Here is a 16033-nt window from a genome sequence, read left to right as displayed (position 1 = left end):
GGCGGGGCTGCCTCTGCTTCTTTGTATGCCTGTCCTAGTTGCGCATCTCCTGGGTACTCGGAGCGGCGGACTCCGACGGGTCCCTAAGGGACGTCTTCCGCTCCAGGCCTAGGCCTCTCTGGCTAGCTCCCGAGATGGCACAGCCTTCAGGTCTCTCTTTGGGACCGGGGGTGGTGGTGGTGGTGGTGCAGTGCGTCCCACCTGCGAGGGTGTACGGGGGCGGCGGCGGCGGTGGTAGCGGGCCAGGAGGCTGCAGTGAGTTTTAAAGGGCCCGAGGAGAGTGGCGCCGAGCCACTCGTGACGATGACATACGCACACCCGTCTCCGGGTTGGTGGCTGTGACAGCTGGCATCTTCCTGCGGTTCTTTGGCATTTGGTGGGTGGTGGTGTGTGTGTGTGTGGGGGGGTGAATTTTACAAGACTTTGGGCTGGGACCAGATTCTGTTGGAGACAATAGGCTTTCATTTCGGGTATTTCTCGTTTTGCCAGTGAATGTGATGGGTTTGGGGAGCGGTACTCGACGCCGGCCGGAGGCAGCTGCGACAGGGATCGGGTAGGGCCGCCTCGCGTGGAGGAACTGGCGAGCTCCTTGCTCCCAGCCTCTGAAAAAGACGAAAGACGACCTCTAGGGGGCGGCGCAGATTCAGGAAACCCTCGGAAAATAAAAGACTTCTCTCTCTGAGCCAGCGGAGCAAGTTTGCTCTTATCCTGTCAGCTGTCAGGATTTAAGTACCAGCTTTCCTTTGCAAGAGGTACTTTCGAAGTGGTGGACTGAAACTTTATTCAGCTGAGAAATCTGTAACTCTTCTATGGAGATGCGCGCACACACACACACAGAGCCTTTTCATTAGCCACTGTTACAAATGCATACTATGGTAATAGTCTTTTTTTCATCTCCAAAAATGTTAGTTACGAAGACCATTGTTTTTACTGGCAAAAATGATGGAAATATCAGCAAAAGATTGATATGGTTACTGAGAGAGGAAATGTGTTGTCTGGTGTTTTGATTCGAAGTTGAAAACGGTTGAGCAGGACTGTTGTGTGAGAGAAACAGACAAATTCTGAGCACTAAGTGGTGTAGGGGTATATACTAGTTGTTTTCTTACTGTTTTCAGGAGAATCCTGGAGTTCCTCAAAAGCGTATCAGGGTCTTTCAATGAAAAAAATGACTAATGGCTGCCCAACCATTGCTGATGTTCAACTGTAGTGCACAGCTGCAGGTTTAGGATTCACTATCAGTGGTGTGGCCCAATGGGCCTAGCCAGTACCCTGTGAAAACTGTGTATGTGCTCTAGATAAATCACCCAGAATAGTTTAATATGTAGAGAATAGTTTGCAGTGTAAGTCAGTTGAATGTAAGTCCATACCTGCCAACGCATTCCTGTTTTCCCATTCACATGAGTGGGAAAATAGGGACATGTTGGCAGGTATGTAAGTCAGTGTACATATTGTTCCCGGAAGGTAGCAAAGTTTGAAGACCATTGGTAAGGTCCAAGTCCCCCAAGCTCCTCTCTAATGAGGCAGTAAACATGTGACAGGATCATACTACTCTAATGTAGGGATGTGCATTGAACCACGGCAGGGAGGCTTGAAGGTGGCGGGGGTCTCTATTCAAGAGTGGGGGAGGATGCCCTCCCCCCGCCGGCCGCCCTCCCCCCGCCGGCGTCCGTGTTTTGAAAAGCCAATCGGGGCGGCAGTGTGTGCTGGTGCTGGCGTGCGCAGGCGCATTGGCGACATCCAGTCATATCTGCAAGGTGAGGGCAAGGGGGCAGCAGGGAGGTATGCTGCTGCCCCGATCAGCTTTGCAAAACACAGACGCCGGTGGGGGGAAAGTGGCAGGAGAGATAAGTGCACCCTCCCCCAAGAGAGACCCCTGCCACATTCAAACTGGCGGAACCGTGCACATCCCTATTCTAGTGCTCCCAAATAGAAGAAAAATCCTACATATAGAATATATAAGCTAGGTCTAGAATTCCTTCCCCTCACATGCATGTTTTCTGTGTGCAGGGAGTTGTTTGTATGGATGAGTATTCAGTTACGTGGGCTTTGATCTGTAGTCTGAAGTAATACAACCCAGGTACAACTTTACAACTTCATTTGTGTTTGTGAGAACAAAACCCAAGAGATGCAAAACAAGGAAGGTGAAATGTTTTGTTAGAGGTGTGTGCAGTTTTTTTTGAGCTATGCAGAATTCGGAAAGTATTTGTTTAATTAAAGTAACCTGCTACAAATTTGAGGCACTGCTTGTCTGTAGGAAAGGAAAGGTTAGGTTGTGCTGTCGAGTCGGTGTCAATTCCTGGCGACCACAGCACAGAGCCATGTAGTTTTCCTGATAGAATACAGGAGTGGTTTACCATTGCCTTCTCCCATGCTTTTCAGCACCTTCCTATATCACTGCTGCCTGATATAGGAGTTTCCCATATTCTGGGAAACACTCCAGCAGGGATTCGAACCAACAGCCTCCTGCTCTCTAGACAGGTTGGTTCACCACTGCACCATTAAGTGGCTCAGTAGTTAAGTGTATGTAGTTCACCCTTATTTGGATTTCAGATATTTAATCCTTTTACCTTCTAGATTTTGGTTTCTTATATAGATCTATACATTATGCACACACACATGTTGTTGTAAATATCTTGTTCGCTTCTGGAGTATCAAAATGTAATTATTTTTTGTATTTTTTAAAATACTAATCCATTAGAAGTAGTGTTGCCCAAATATATTTACCAGATAGAATTTTGGCATTTTGGATGGGTGCTGGAGGTAGTTTGGGAATGGGATAAAACCGTGTAGCTTCATGTGGTGCCCTTTAATCTTTGAATTGTTTTGGGGTAAGGAACAACTTTTCTCTATTTAAAAATAAATAATTTTTCCCCAACAATTAGTGCTGCATTTCTGTGGGTGGCGATGGAAACAGTGCTTCAGGTGATGCTGCTTTTCCTGGTCTGGCTCTTGACACCTTGCACCAGGAAATGTGAAATTGGGATGGTGGGGGGAATAGTGTCTGGCAGGAGCTAGGGCTGTGCACGGAAGTGGCAGGGACTCGTTCGAAGGAGGTGGGGTTAACTTTAAGGGGGGGTAGGGTGCACTCCCTCGCGCCGCGTTTCCCCCACCAGTGCTTGTGTAAAAACTGGTCTGGTAGAGCAGCAGCGTCTGCCCTGCCACCCTGTCCGCTCCTCGGACCGTAAGTAGCACGTGTGCTCGGCACATGCACGCACCACTTCCGGTTCAAGGAGCAGATGGGATGGTAGAGAGGTGAAGCCCATAAAAGGGCCTCTAAACAGGTTCATGCACATCGCACATCCCTAGCAGGAGCTGCTCACCAGGAAAAAACATTAACATAGCTACCCACAGAAAATTAGCATTTTTTATTGTGGGGTGCCAGGCGGACAGTGATAAACTATGCCCACCCAAACAATTCATCAAAGTTTTGTGATGCCCCTCACAATACTACTGAACCCTAGAGGTGTGCAAAGAACCGGCACTTGCCAGTTTGAATGGGGTGTTTGTGAGGGATATCTTTAAGGACAGGGGAGGGTACGCTTACCCCCCCACACACATATTTCCCTCGCTGATTCTCTCTTAAAAACTTGTCCATCGGGGCGGCAGCGTACCTCCCTGCTGCCCTATTCCCTCCTCGGTCCGGAAGTGAGCAGAAGTACCCTGCACGCATGAGCACATTAGCGTGTCCTCCACAAAAAGCCACCAATTCTCAGGAGTAGGGATGTGCACGATCTGGTTCAGCGTCTCCTCTGGGAAGTGCTAAAGTTTCTCGGGCACCGACATTCAAACTGGTTTGGTGGGGCAGGGAATAGTTCGCTTAAAAAGCAGGTAAGGAGCTCCTTATCTGTTTGTCACCACCCCACCACTTTTCTGGTAGCAGTGCCCACTTTCCAAAAGGCCATGCGTGGCTGTGGTGCTGTTCCCTGCAGCCTCTGCACGGTGTCAGCGTGCACACAGCCATCACACATTTACCCATGTTCATGTTGATGTCACACGGAGGCTGTAGGGACCAGTGCCACAGCCATGCGCGGGCTTTTGGAGAGTTGGTGCTGTGGCTGGGAAAGCGCTGGGACAATGACAAGCAGGTAAGGAGCTCCTGCTTTTTAAGGGAGCTGTGCTCAGCTGGTGGCTGGCACATCCCTACTCAGGATCACTTTTTTTTTTTTTAGTGGTGGGGAAGCACACAGGTCTAGGGTAAAAATCACTTTTTAACCAAAAGATTGGTAAAAATCACTTCACTTACACACTCACCCATCCTTGTACCATGGAACTTTAGTTCACCCAAATCATTCTTAGGATCCAACTTACTGTTTTTTAGTGAGTTGTGAGAGTGTCTTCTTGAGATGAATGATGCTTGAATTGTGTACCAGTTATACAGAAGATAAAAACCTCATGAGGTTCTAGTTAAGCACAAAAAGTACTAAAACCCAGTTCCAAAGCGCCTTTGGATAGGGCGGAATGGAAGTGTAGTAAATAAAAATAATGTAACTGCATAGGATTATAGCTTCAGTTGCAGTTTTTCAGAGCTGTGCAATGACAGCCGTGTTCACTATTCTCTGAACTTTATTTTAAAATTCCGTAGGACAGATTATTGCAATATTTATTTTATTTTTATTTATGTATTTGATTTCTATACCGCCCTTCCAAAAATGGCTCAGGGCAGTTTACACAGATAAATAAATAATAAATAAGATGGATCCCTGTCCCCAAAGGGCTCACAATCTAAAAAGAAACATAAGATAGACACCAGCTACAGCCACTGGAGGGGTGCTGTGCTGGGGATGGAGAGGGCCAGTTACTCTCCCCTTGCTAAATAAAGAGAATCACCATGTTAAAAGGTGCCTCTTTGCCAAGCTAATGGGGTTTTATTTATGATCTGGTTCGAGATCCGTCAATGCCCATAAGAATGGGTTCTGTGCCTGCGCAGGAACCGAGCGGTAGCCATGCCTGAGCTAGTCGAAGCGCCCAAGCCACACCCCCACGCTGCAGAGTGCTATTTAAGGCGTGGCTGAGGCACGAAGTCCCTCAGTTCTTTTCCGACCACCTCTGCGTTTGGACCTACGGTCTGCCTCTGTAGTTGGAAAGTTCCTCTTCTTGTTAGTTCATCCAAACCTTTTTACTAATTTTTCCTGGATTTTGACTCGGACTGGCTGACTTCCTTCTCTGGTTTTTTGACTCGGAACGTGTGACGTACTCTCTGGCTCTTGACTTGGACTGGCTTTGACGACCTCTAAGAAAAACCATGAGCCACCTTAAGTAACGCAGTGGGGAAATGCTTGACTAACAAGCAGAAGGTTGCAGGTTCGAATCCCCGCTGGTAGGTTTCCCAGACTATGGGAAACACCTATATTGGGCAGCAGTGATATAGGAAGATGCTGAAAGGCATCATCTCGTACTGCACGGGAGGAGGCAATTGTAAACCCCTCTTGTATTCTACCAAAGAAAATCACAGGGCTCTGTGGGCATGAGGAGTCGAAATCAACTTGATGGCACACTTTACCTTTAGAAAAGCCGTGAGAAAGGGAAATGGCTCTCTCTTGTTTTGACATCTAATTTATACATAGGTAGGTGTTTATAATTTAGCTTGGTTCCTGTCTGTGACCATCCAGTAAGCTTGTGCCCGAAACGTTTCGGAGGCCATTGTAAAGGCCTCCGAAACGTTTCGGGTGTGGGGGCTGATTCGGCGATTCGGCGCCGGCGGGGGTAGAGCTTTAAGGGCGGGGGAGAGTGTACTCACCCCCCCCCGCTGTGTTTCCCCCACCAGCGCTCTCCGAATTTTAAGCCCCTCGGGGCGGCAGCGTTCCTCCCTGCTGCCCCGTTCCCCCCGTCGGCCGGAAGTGGCTGGAAGTCCCGAGCGCGTGTGCACGACGGGTGGAGAGCGCCGGCGGGGGAAACGCGGCGGGGTGTATGTGAATACACTCTCCCCCGCCCTTAAAGCTCTACCCCCGCCGTGCCGAAAATTTATCGTGCACATCCCTACCATCCAGCATAGGCAGTTACTTAATTTTTGTTCCTGGGTTATTATGTTCAATGTTCAATTTGTTATGTTAAGCAAGTAGACATACTGATCTTGCAGTGTGCAAAACTGTGGTAACAGAGTTTGACATGCCAAGAGAGCACTGCTGCATTCAGTGCAAAGCAGGTTGGGGAAAATCCAATGTGCTATCTTTCGTGTTAATTGCAGTCCCATTAAAACTGTTGTTCAAGTGTATAGGGTTGCACTGATGTAGGTGACCCCATTGTGACAGAAAGGCTTGCAGCATACAGGTCATTTTATCCCTTGTCTCCTCTCCATCCTTTTCTTTGCCTTGTAATTTCTTTTGCCTTGCCTCTGCTGTAGCATCAAGTCATGCTTCTGTGCCAGTGCAGTATTCTTTGCTGATCTAATCCTTACCCATAAAAGCCTTGGGCGTGCGTCCGTGCCGCCCGTGTCTTTTTCGCCCGATCTGGGCATGCGCGGAGCGCATGCCCAGATCGGGCGAAAAAGATACGGCCGCCCAGAGACGGGCGGCCATGTTGGACCAGGCGGTGGCCGCGGCGGAGCGACTGGCTCCGATGGCGGCCGCCGCCGTTACGGCGAGAGGGCCGGGAGGAGCAGAAGCGGCGGGCCAAGGAGAAGCGGCCGCCGCCAACGGCAGGAGGAGAGTGTGGCCGAGGCGGCGGCGGAGCCGCGGCCTCGGCCAAAGGTAGTTGTGGCCGCGGTGGGGCGACTGGCCCCGTTGGCGGCGGCTGCGACGCCACCGAGAGTGCGGGTGAGGCGGTGGCGGGGCGACTAGCCCCGATGGCGGCCGCGGCCTCAGCAAGAGGTGGCAGTAGCTCCCCTTAAGGCTAGCGCCCGTTATTACAACGGGCTAAAAATTACTAGTGCTGGTATAATCCTCTAGTTACAATTTTGTGTCAGTGCAACCGTCTTGTGCATCCTGTTAACTCTACTACTTTCCCAACAAGTTGCAAGGTGGACCTACATGAACTAGAGAACACCTTGGTTAAATCTAACTATTTTAATATTGGGTCTGGGTCAAGTCCATCTGATTCAGATTAGGTCAAATCAACGAATATTGTTTTCTGCTTCATAGAAGTCAATCCTGGAACTTACTGGGAAGGAGGTAGAATAGGCATGCATGCATAAGGATTCAACAGAAATCATATCTGTCAGGACAGCAGCTTACAGAATTGGGATGATATTAAAAAAAAATCAGTGGAACTTGCTTCTATGGCTAACATTCTACACAATGCAAAGTGGGCAGTTGCACTGCTGTGGGCATCTAAAACACCTGTGGTGTCATGCAGGAATGCTCTTGTGCTAATACTTAGCATTGTGCAATCGCAGTTCTGCAACATTACGTTCACTGGAAAATCGTGGAAATGTGATTGCTTAGTGATAAATATTAGCGCAGGAGCACTAACAGAGTCAAATCATTGGTCCATCTAGCTTAGTATTGTCTCCACAGACTGGCAGCAGCTTCCCCAAGGTTACAGGCAGGAGTCTCTCCCAGCCCTGTCTTGGAAATGCCAGGGAGGAAACGTGGAACTTTCTGCATGCAAGCATGAAGATATTCTTCCCAGAGTGGCCCCACCCCCTAAAAGTTGGGGCGCATGCTCACGCCACAGGGCAGCACAGAGCAGTGCACAGCTTCATTCTGGAACCCAGGTGAAATAGACTGCAGCAACCTTCTTGCTACTTAACCTTGCCTCACTAAGTGATATGTGTTTGGAAACTTGGACGTAGATCTCATTTGCTGGATGGGGATGTTGCTGTCTAAGGGTCATGTCCAAAGTTAAATATGTTTTTTGAAATACGCATAAGAAAACATATTGTTAGAAACTAAGTGTAATTCCTGGAAGTGTTCCAGGGCAAGAAATAGAAAGTAAATGTCAGAGTAAATGTGGTTAGCAGAAGAGAATAGATGTTCTTGAAAGCTGTTTCTTGGTATTGAATTTTCTGAGCTATATATATGACTACAGGGTTTCCCACTTATGTAGGTATTGTAAACCAAGTTCCTTAGAATTATTCTTGTATTTTGGGTTCCGTTTTAGTGTAGAATAGTCTTTTGTCTTGCTCAAAGTATGAGGCCAACTTTCTTAAAGACAAATTGTTTCCTCTCTGATGCCTCTCCAAATGAGTTTTTATGTATCACAGAGGAGCCACAGGCAATACTTGCCTGTTTCTTCATTTGTGTCTGGTGCTAGAGATTGATGGAATACCCTTCCTTTTTTAATGGGATTCTTGTTTCAGTATAGATTACTTTCGTGGAATTATATGGTCCTGTTTGTTCTCTTTCCTTTCTCCAGACCTGAGACAGGTGCTATCAGTTTCATTCTGAGTAAGGTTTGAATATATAGGCTCACTAGTAGAGTCTGAGAACACTGGAATGTTTCAGTGATGAGGGAAAGTTGTTGGTGTTTCGCTATATTTGACAGTAGAATACTGTCCAACAATCAGGGCTACTCTGATACTCAGATGATCACTTGCATGGTGCTACAACAGAACTTTATTTGATTTTCTACAGTTGTTTAGTTTACAGCTTTTAAGCTTGGAAGGAACAACAGCCAGCAGGCACCCTGTGCCTTTTCTCAGCTGCCCTATTCTCGTTCCCATTGTCCCTTGTACAACTCTCCTCCCTCCCCGTGTTCGTTCCCAGCATTCTCCCGAACTGCCCAGCCTTCCTCGACCAGGGGTGGGGTTGGATTCAAAGAACACCCGCTCCACTTCTTCACCATACTACCTGGGACAATTGCCCACAATTGGCTGCCTCCCCATGGTGGGGAAAGGGAATTCCAATGTTGGGCTTCCAATCATTCCAGTCTCACAGCCCTTTTGTTTAGTATTACACTGCTTGCGTTTATTTGATGCCTCTGGATACCACTGGACAAATTCAAACATCATGCTAAACTGTGATTTAGTGTTACTATCACAATTCTTGGGCTCATACACATTTCCCCTCCCCTTGCACATGAGGAGAGGAAGTTTGTAGGCTCTCTTCCTAGTTTAAAATAAACTGGGATTTGTTGTACTGGAAGGAACTTAGTAAGTTCTGGGTAGTTCTGTTTGAACAAGCCAGGATATCAAACTGCTGAGGGTCAATATTTCTCAAGTTTGAGAACATGGGAACAGAACAAGGAACAGACGTTGCAACGTTCCTTATCTCATGTGCAAAGTGGACTGGGGAATGCATTAACCCTAAATTCATAATAGTACTGCTAAACAGAGTTGAGCAATTATAGGCCAGTTTCCAATCTCCCATGGCTGGGCAAGGTAATTGAGAGGGTGGTCCAAGCGGTCAGCTCCAGTATGTCTTGGATGAAACTGATTATCTAAACCCATTTCAGACTGGTTTTCGGGTGGGCTATGGGGTGGAGACTGCCTTGGTTGGCCTGGTGGATGATCTCCAATTGGGAATTGACAGAGGAAGTGTGACCTTGTTGGTCCTCTTGGATCTCTCGGTGGCTTTCGATACTATCGACCATAGTATCCTTCTGGAATGTCTGAGGGTGCTGGGGGTTGGGGGCACTGTTTTACAGTGGTTCCGCTCCGACCTCTAGGACAGATTCCAGATGGTGTCGATTGGAGATTGTTGCTCTTCAAAATCTGAGCTTAAGTATGGTGTCCCTCAAGGCTCCATACTTTCTCCAATGCTTTTTAACATCTACATGAAACTGCTGGGAGAGATCATCAGGGGATTTGGAGCTGGGTGTTATCAGTATGCTGATGACACCCAGATCTACTTCTCCATGTCAACTTCTTCAGGAGTTGGCATATCCTCCCTAAATGCCTGCCTGGAAGCAGTAATGGGCTGGATGAGGGAGAATAAACTGAAGCTGAATCCAGATAAGACGGAGGTACTTATTGTGAGGGGTCAGAACTCTAGAGACAATTTTGATCTGCCTGTTCTAGATGGGGTCACACTTCCCCAAAAGGAACAGGTTCGCAGTCTGGGAGTACTTCTGGATCAATGTCTCTTCTTGGTTTCTCAGATTGAGGCAGTGGCCGGGGTGCTTTCTATCAGTTTCGGCTGGTACGCCAGCTGCGCCCGTTTCTTGAGATCAGTGACCTCAAAACAGTGGTACATTTGTTGGTAACCTCCAGACTGGACTTCTGTTCTACGTGGGGCTGCCTTTGTATGTAGTCCGGAAACTTCAGGTGGTTCAGAATGTGGCAGCCAGGTTGATCTCTGGGTCATCTTGGAGAGACTGCATTACTCCCCTGCTGATGGAGCTACACTGGCTGCCAATAAGTTTCCAGGTAAAATACAAAGTGCTAGTTAATAACTTATAAAGCCCTAAATGGCTTAGGCCCTGGGTATTTAAGAGAGTGTCTTCTTTGCTATGAGCCCCACCGCCCATTGAGGTCACTTGAGGAGGTCCATCTCCAGTTGCCGCCAACTCATTTGGTGGCTACACAGAGACGGGCCTTCTCGGCTGCTGCCCCGAGATTGTGGAATGCGCTCCCTGCTGGGATACAAGCCTCCCCATCTCTGGCAGTTTTTTAAAAACTTCTGAAAACACATCTCTTCGACCAGGCTTTCTCAGCCTTTTAAAACTTGTTTTTAAATTGTTCTGACTATTTAATTGTTGTTTTATGATGTTTTTAATTGTTAATCATTGTTTTATGCTTTTATAATTTTTCTTTTAATTATTAACTGATTTTAATGGTGTTTTAATGTAAACCGCTCCAAGCCTTTTGGAAGAGTGGTATAAAAGTTTTAATAAATAATTAACAAACAAACAAACCACTCTTCAGACATGGTTTAACATGATGTCTGAACTCAACCTTAAAAAATGATTTTTTGATATGTGAATGTAATAAAATGCATATAATTGTACCTTAAGCAATTTCAATTTCAATCCTTTATTATGGTCAGAGAACAGCATAAAATTAATACAGGTTAAAAATTACATGTTATATGATGATGTTATGATGATATGATGGTACATATCATGGTCAGGCTAAAATTAAGGATGATTGCAATTCTAAAAAGGCAAGTTAAAATACATATTAGTATATATCATCAAAAGGCTAAAACTAAGAATGATTGCAGCTTACAAGGTAAAATAGATAGAATGTACACATTAATGCTAAAAAAGCTAAAACCCCAAATTTACTAATGCTAAAAGAGATAAAATATAATAATACAGTTTCTGTTATAAAAATGCACAGAAACGATGAAAAGGAGAATATAAAATTGTAAAAGTCCAGATTTAAAATGATAAAAAGCAATAGGACAATAAAATGCAGTAAAATACAATAAAATGCAGTACAATGCAATAAAACAATGGGTATGGAGGCATGGGCAAGTACGAGGTCAATCTAGAGCAATCAGGAATCAGATTAAGGGGGCTCACAACCTATCATCCTTCGACGTATGCCAATTGCAGCCGCACAGAACTTGGCAATGCTATGTGTTATGGCAGGGTTAGAGTCAGAGAGCAACAGAAAACTGTAGAATTGTCTCGAACGTCCCGGGAACTTGCTTAGCAATGGGAGAATGAGGGCGGCACAAATGTCTCTATAAAACAGGCAGTATAGAAGGACATGCTCAGTAGTTTCGATCTGTTCTGAGCCACAGGGACATAATCGCTCTGCAAATGGGATCTTTCTGTAATGGCCCTGTAGCACTGCTGAGGGGAGACCATGGCAGTGAGCCAAAGTGAATACCTTTCTGTGGTTTGGGACCTCCAGTTGAGTGAGATATGCTGCAAGAGAGGAGTATATCTAAGCTCCTCACTGATATAAAATTTTGAGACACTACTGAGGTCCATTTGGTGCTCAATGTCTGCAATGCACTGCTTAATAATTGCTTTTGCCTGATTGTAGCCCATGTTGAGCAGGGACAGTGGAGAGAGGCCCAGAGTAGCTAATTTCACCTCAATTGCCTGAGCCCAATTAGATTGATGATCATCATGAAGGGTTAGAGGGGCAAGACCAGTTGGGCAAATGGATAGTCTGAGCCAATAGGAGAGAGTGGGCACCCACATCCTAGCCTCAGGCTTGATTTCCAGGCGTAGGGTGGCATTGGAGACACATCTTGGTACACGTAGCGCTGCCCTCAAGAACTTGGATTGTACATGTTCCAGGATCACAATATTGAGGAAAGGACCCAGTTGAGCACCATAGAGTAGTTGAGCTAATTGGCTTGGCTTGGAACAGTTCGAGAGCTGTGGGAAAGCAATGTATTCTGCAGGATTGAGCAGTGAAACCTTAAGCAATGTATTCTGCAGGATTAACTTTTAAAGTTTGTTGTACATTAATAGGCATTCCCTATCAGTTGTCCAAAGTACTGATGTTTGTCACAATATATTGAGCTTAAAATAGCACAAATGAATATTATACTCACAGTTTACCTATTTTATCCACCCAAACATTTAGAATCCGGACAATGGACACTTGACTTACCAGACTTCATGATGGACATTGTGGAGTGATGGGGGGATAAACGAAGTTCTCTTTATCCCATTTACAAGTTGCAGACTTAGAACAGAAACATAATTGCCTGGGAGAAATAAAGACTTTATTAAATAACTCTTCCTTTAAATAGTCTACCTAATGGTGCAGCGCGAAAATAACTTGCCTAGGGAGCAAGAGGTTGCCAGTTCGAATCCCCGCTGGTATGTATCCCAGACTATGGGAAACACCTATATTGGGTAGTAGCGATATAGGAAGTTGCTGAAAGGCATCATCTCAGACTGTGCAGGTGGAGGCAATGGTAAACTCTCCCTGTATTCTACCAAAGAAAATCACAGGGCTCTGTGGTCTCCAGGAGTCGACACTGACTTGACGGCATGATTTTACTTTATGTTTTGAATGTCCTCGCCTAGGCACCACAGTTAAATTTCCAGGTGCCATGGCTCTTTGGCATCTGGGATTTGTCAAGCTATGTGTGTAATGTAAAATCAGCTCTGTAAGGTCGGCCAGAATTACTGACTGTCATCCAGACTAAGTTACTCTTGAGTAGTCCCATTGCAATTAATGGGAAGTGAGTCATGACTGACTTGGTGTCTAGTGAATGCATGGCAGTGCTGACATTTGAACCAGGAACTTCCAGTTTCAGCTTTGAATTATGCAACTCTTGCTCTTATTCTTCTGTTTTTGGTTATTATTGGGACAGGAGGTGCTTTCTCAGTAGCTTTTTATCCAGGATTTGCTTCTCTTTTATTTGCTTGTTCTTGAGAATTCTGATTTTCCTCCTAAACCGTTGCACTCCATAAGTCCCCGATTTTTTGTCCCGTTCTTAAGGTGCTGGCTTGTGACATATTAGATAGCAGTACAGAGCTTTCAAGTGTGAATTGTAATATTGTTTCAGTTGTTGCAGAGTAGTGGCTAATAATGGTTTGTGGTTAATGATTGTTGATGGTTAATATTTATTTATTTATTACATATTTTTATACCACACAAAACTTATGTCTCTGGGCAGTTTACAACAAAATAAAAACAACATTAAAAAATTAGTTAAAAACAAAAAATTACAATTTAAAAATTTTAAAACAATATTCTAAAACAACATTAAAATCAATCAAAACAGTATCAGTTAAAAGCCTAGTGAACAGGTGCCTCTTTAAAGACTTTTTAAAAATTGTCAGAGATGGGGAGGCTCTTATTTCACTAGGAAGCGCATTCCAAAGCCTCGGAGCAGCAACAGAGAAGCCCGTCCCTGAGTAGCCACCAGACGAGCCGGTGGCAAATGCAGACGAACCTCTCCTGATGATCTCCATGGACGGTGGGGTTCATACCGAAGAAGACGTTCTCTTAAATACCCAGGGCCCAAGCTGTTTAGCGCTTTATAGGTTATGACCAACACCTTGTATTTTGCCCGGAAACATATCGGCAGCCAGTGTGACTCCTTCAATACGGGAGTAATATGGTCTCTCCTAGATGCCCCAGAGACCCGCCTGGCTGCTGCATTCTGAACCAGCTGTAGTTTCCGGACTACATACAAGGGCAGCCCCACATAGAGCGCATTATAGTAATCCAGTCTGGAGGTTACCAGCAGATGTACCACTGTTTTGAGATCATCTATCTCAAGAAACGGACGCAGCTGGCGTATCAGCTGAAGCTGATAGAAGGCACCTCTGGCCACTGCCTCAACCTGGGACACCAGGGAGAGACTTGGATCCAGAAGCACCCCCAGACTGCGTACCTGTTCCTTCTGGGGAAGTGTGACCCCATCCAGAACAGGCAGATCAAAATCGTCTCCCGTGTTTTGACCTCACACAATGAGTACCTCAATCTTATCTGGATTCAGTCTCAGTTTGTTATCCCTCATCCAGCCCATTACCAACTCCAGGCAGGCATTTAGGGAGGTTATGCCCTCTCCCGATGATACTGACATGGAGAAATAGATTTGGGTCATAAGCATACTAATAACACCCTGCACCAAATCTCCTGATGATCTCTCCCAGCGGTTTCATGTAGATGTTAATCAACATTGGAGACAATACGGAGCCCTGAGGGACACCATACAGAAGTTCAGATTTTGAAGAACAACAGTCTCCAAGGGACACCATCTGGAACCTGCCCGAGAGGTAGTAGTGGAACCAATGCAAAGCACTGCCTCCCACCCCCAAACCCCTCAGACGCTCCAGAAGGATACTATGGTCGATAGTATCGAAAGCCACCAAGAGGTCCCAAAGGACCAACAGAGTCACACTTCCTCTGTCAATCCAGGTGGAGATCATCCAACAGGCCAACCACAGCCCGCCCGAAAACCAGTTTGAAATGGGTCTAGATAATCAGTTTCCTCCAAAACTGTCTGGAGCTGGGAGGCCACCATCCTCTCAGTTACCTTGCCCAGCCACGGAAGGTTGGAGACAGGCCTGTAGTTACTCAGCTCTGAGGGATACAAGGTAGGCTTCTTTAGAAGCAGTCTAATAATTGCCTCCTTAAGACTAGGAGGCATCCTACCTTCCCTCAGAGTCACATTTATAATCTCTGCCAACAACCCCTCTGCGAGATAGTATAAGACATGTCGGGCAAGAGTAAAGATGACAGGTGGTGGGCTGCATCATTCCAGTCAGCTTGTCCACATCCTCAGGAGTCACAAACTGGAACTGATCCAACCTAACCATACAAGAGGAGTTGCTGGACACCTCCAAATCAGACACTGAAGTAATTGTGGAGACGGAATCTAAGTCGGCCCGAATACGAGAGATTTTCCTCACAAAGAATTCATTAAACACATCATAGTGGGTAATCAGGGTGGATTTGATTTAAATCATGATTTAAATCACTAGCAGGGTGGATAAAAATCAAAAAAATCCGATTTAAATCAAAAAAATCCGATTTAAATCAAAAAAATCCGATTTAAATCAAAAAAATCCGATTTAAATTTAAAAAATTGATTTTTTTGAGTTAAATCAGATTTTTTTTAAATTGGATTTTTTTTATTTTTATCCACCCTGCTAGTGATTTAAATCGTGATTTAAATCAGTTTGATTTAAATCAAATCCACCCTGTGGGTAATTGATGGTTCCAGATTCTGATTTAAGGGAGGAGGGGCACATACTAGCCCTCTCACAACCCTGAACAACTTCGCCGGATGTGAACTTACGGATGCAATACGGGCAGAAAAGAATCGCTTCTTTGCTGCACATATTGTCTGAGCATAGATCTTTAAATGAGCTCTATGTTGCAATCTATCGGATTCAAGCCGAATCTTTCCCCACCTGAGCTCCAGTCGTCTACCTTGCTGTATCAGCCCCCGTAGTTCTTCTGTATACCAAGGGGCCAATTTTGAAGTGTGTCGGAGAGGACGCTTAGGAGCGATCATGTCTACTATTCGCCACGAATAGTAGTGGCTAATGATGTTTTGTGGTTAATGATTGTTGATTGTTTGTGGTTAATGATTGCCTTGGGATTGTTTTTTTTTTTTTTTAATGAAAGGCGGTATATAAATCTAACAATAAATTTAAAAAATGAAATGATGGTTTGTAAACTCTGTAAACCATCATGATTAATGATGGTTTGTAACTCTGATTTTCTGCATTTTATTTATTTAGGCACACTTCTATACCGACCCATATACAAATCCCCTAGAGT

General features: G+C 45.5%; 1 protein-coding gene across 8 annotated transcripts in view; it reads left to right on the top strand.

Annotated features, from left to right (window-relative positions):
- Positions 1-16033, top strand: part of KMT5B (lysine methyltransferase 5B) — a 68404-nt gene that overhangs the window by 1270 nt on the left and 51101 nt on the right. Inside the window, exon 2 of one of the 8 annotated variants that reach the window (XM_053275823.1) lies at positions 490-875. The exons of the other annotated variants lie outside the window; for them this stretch is intronic. The gene's annotated coding sequence lies outside the window, so the exon portion shown is untranslated. The remainder of the gene's footprint in view (positions 1-489; positions 876-16033) is intronic. 8 annotated transcript variants of the gene reach the window in all.

This window comes from Hemicordylus capensis, chromosome 1, assembly GCF_027244095.1.
Source record: "Hemicordylus capensis ecotype Gifberg chromosome 1, rHemCap1.1.pri, whole genome shotgun sequence".
Taxonomy (NCBI): Eukaryota; Metazoa; Chordata; class Lepidosauria; order Squamata; family Cordylidae; genus Hemicordylus; species Hemicordylus capensis.
Note: the sequence above shows the minus strand (reverse complement) of the source record. Positions and strands in the feature narration are given on the sequence as shown.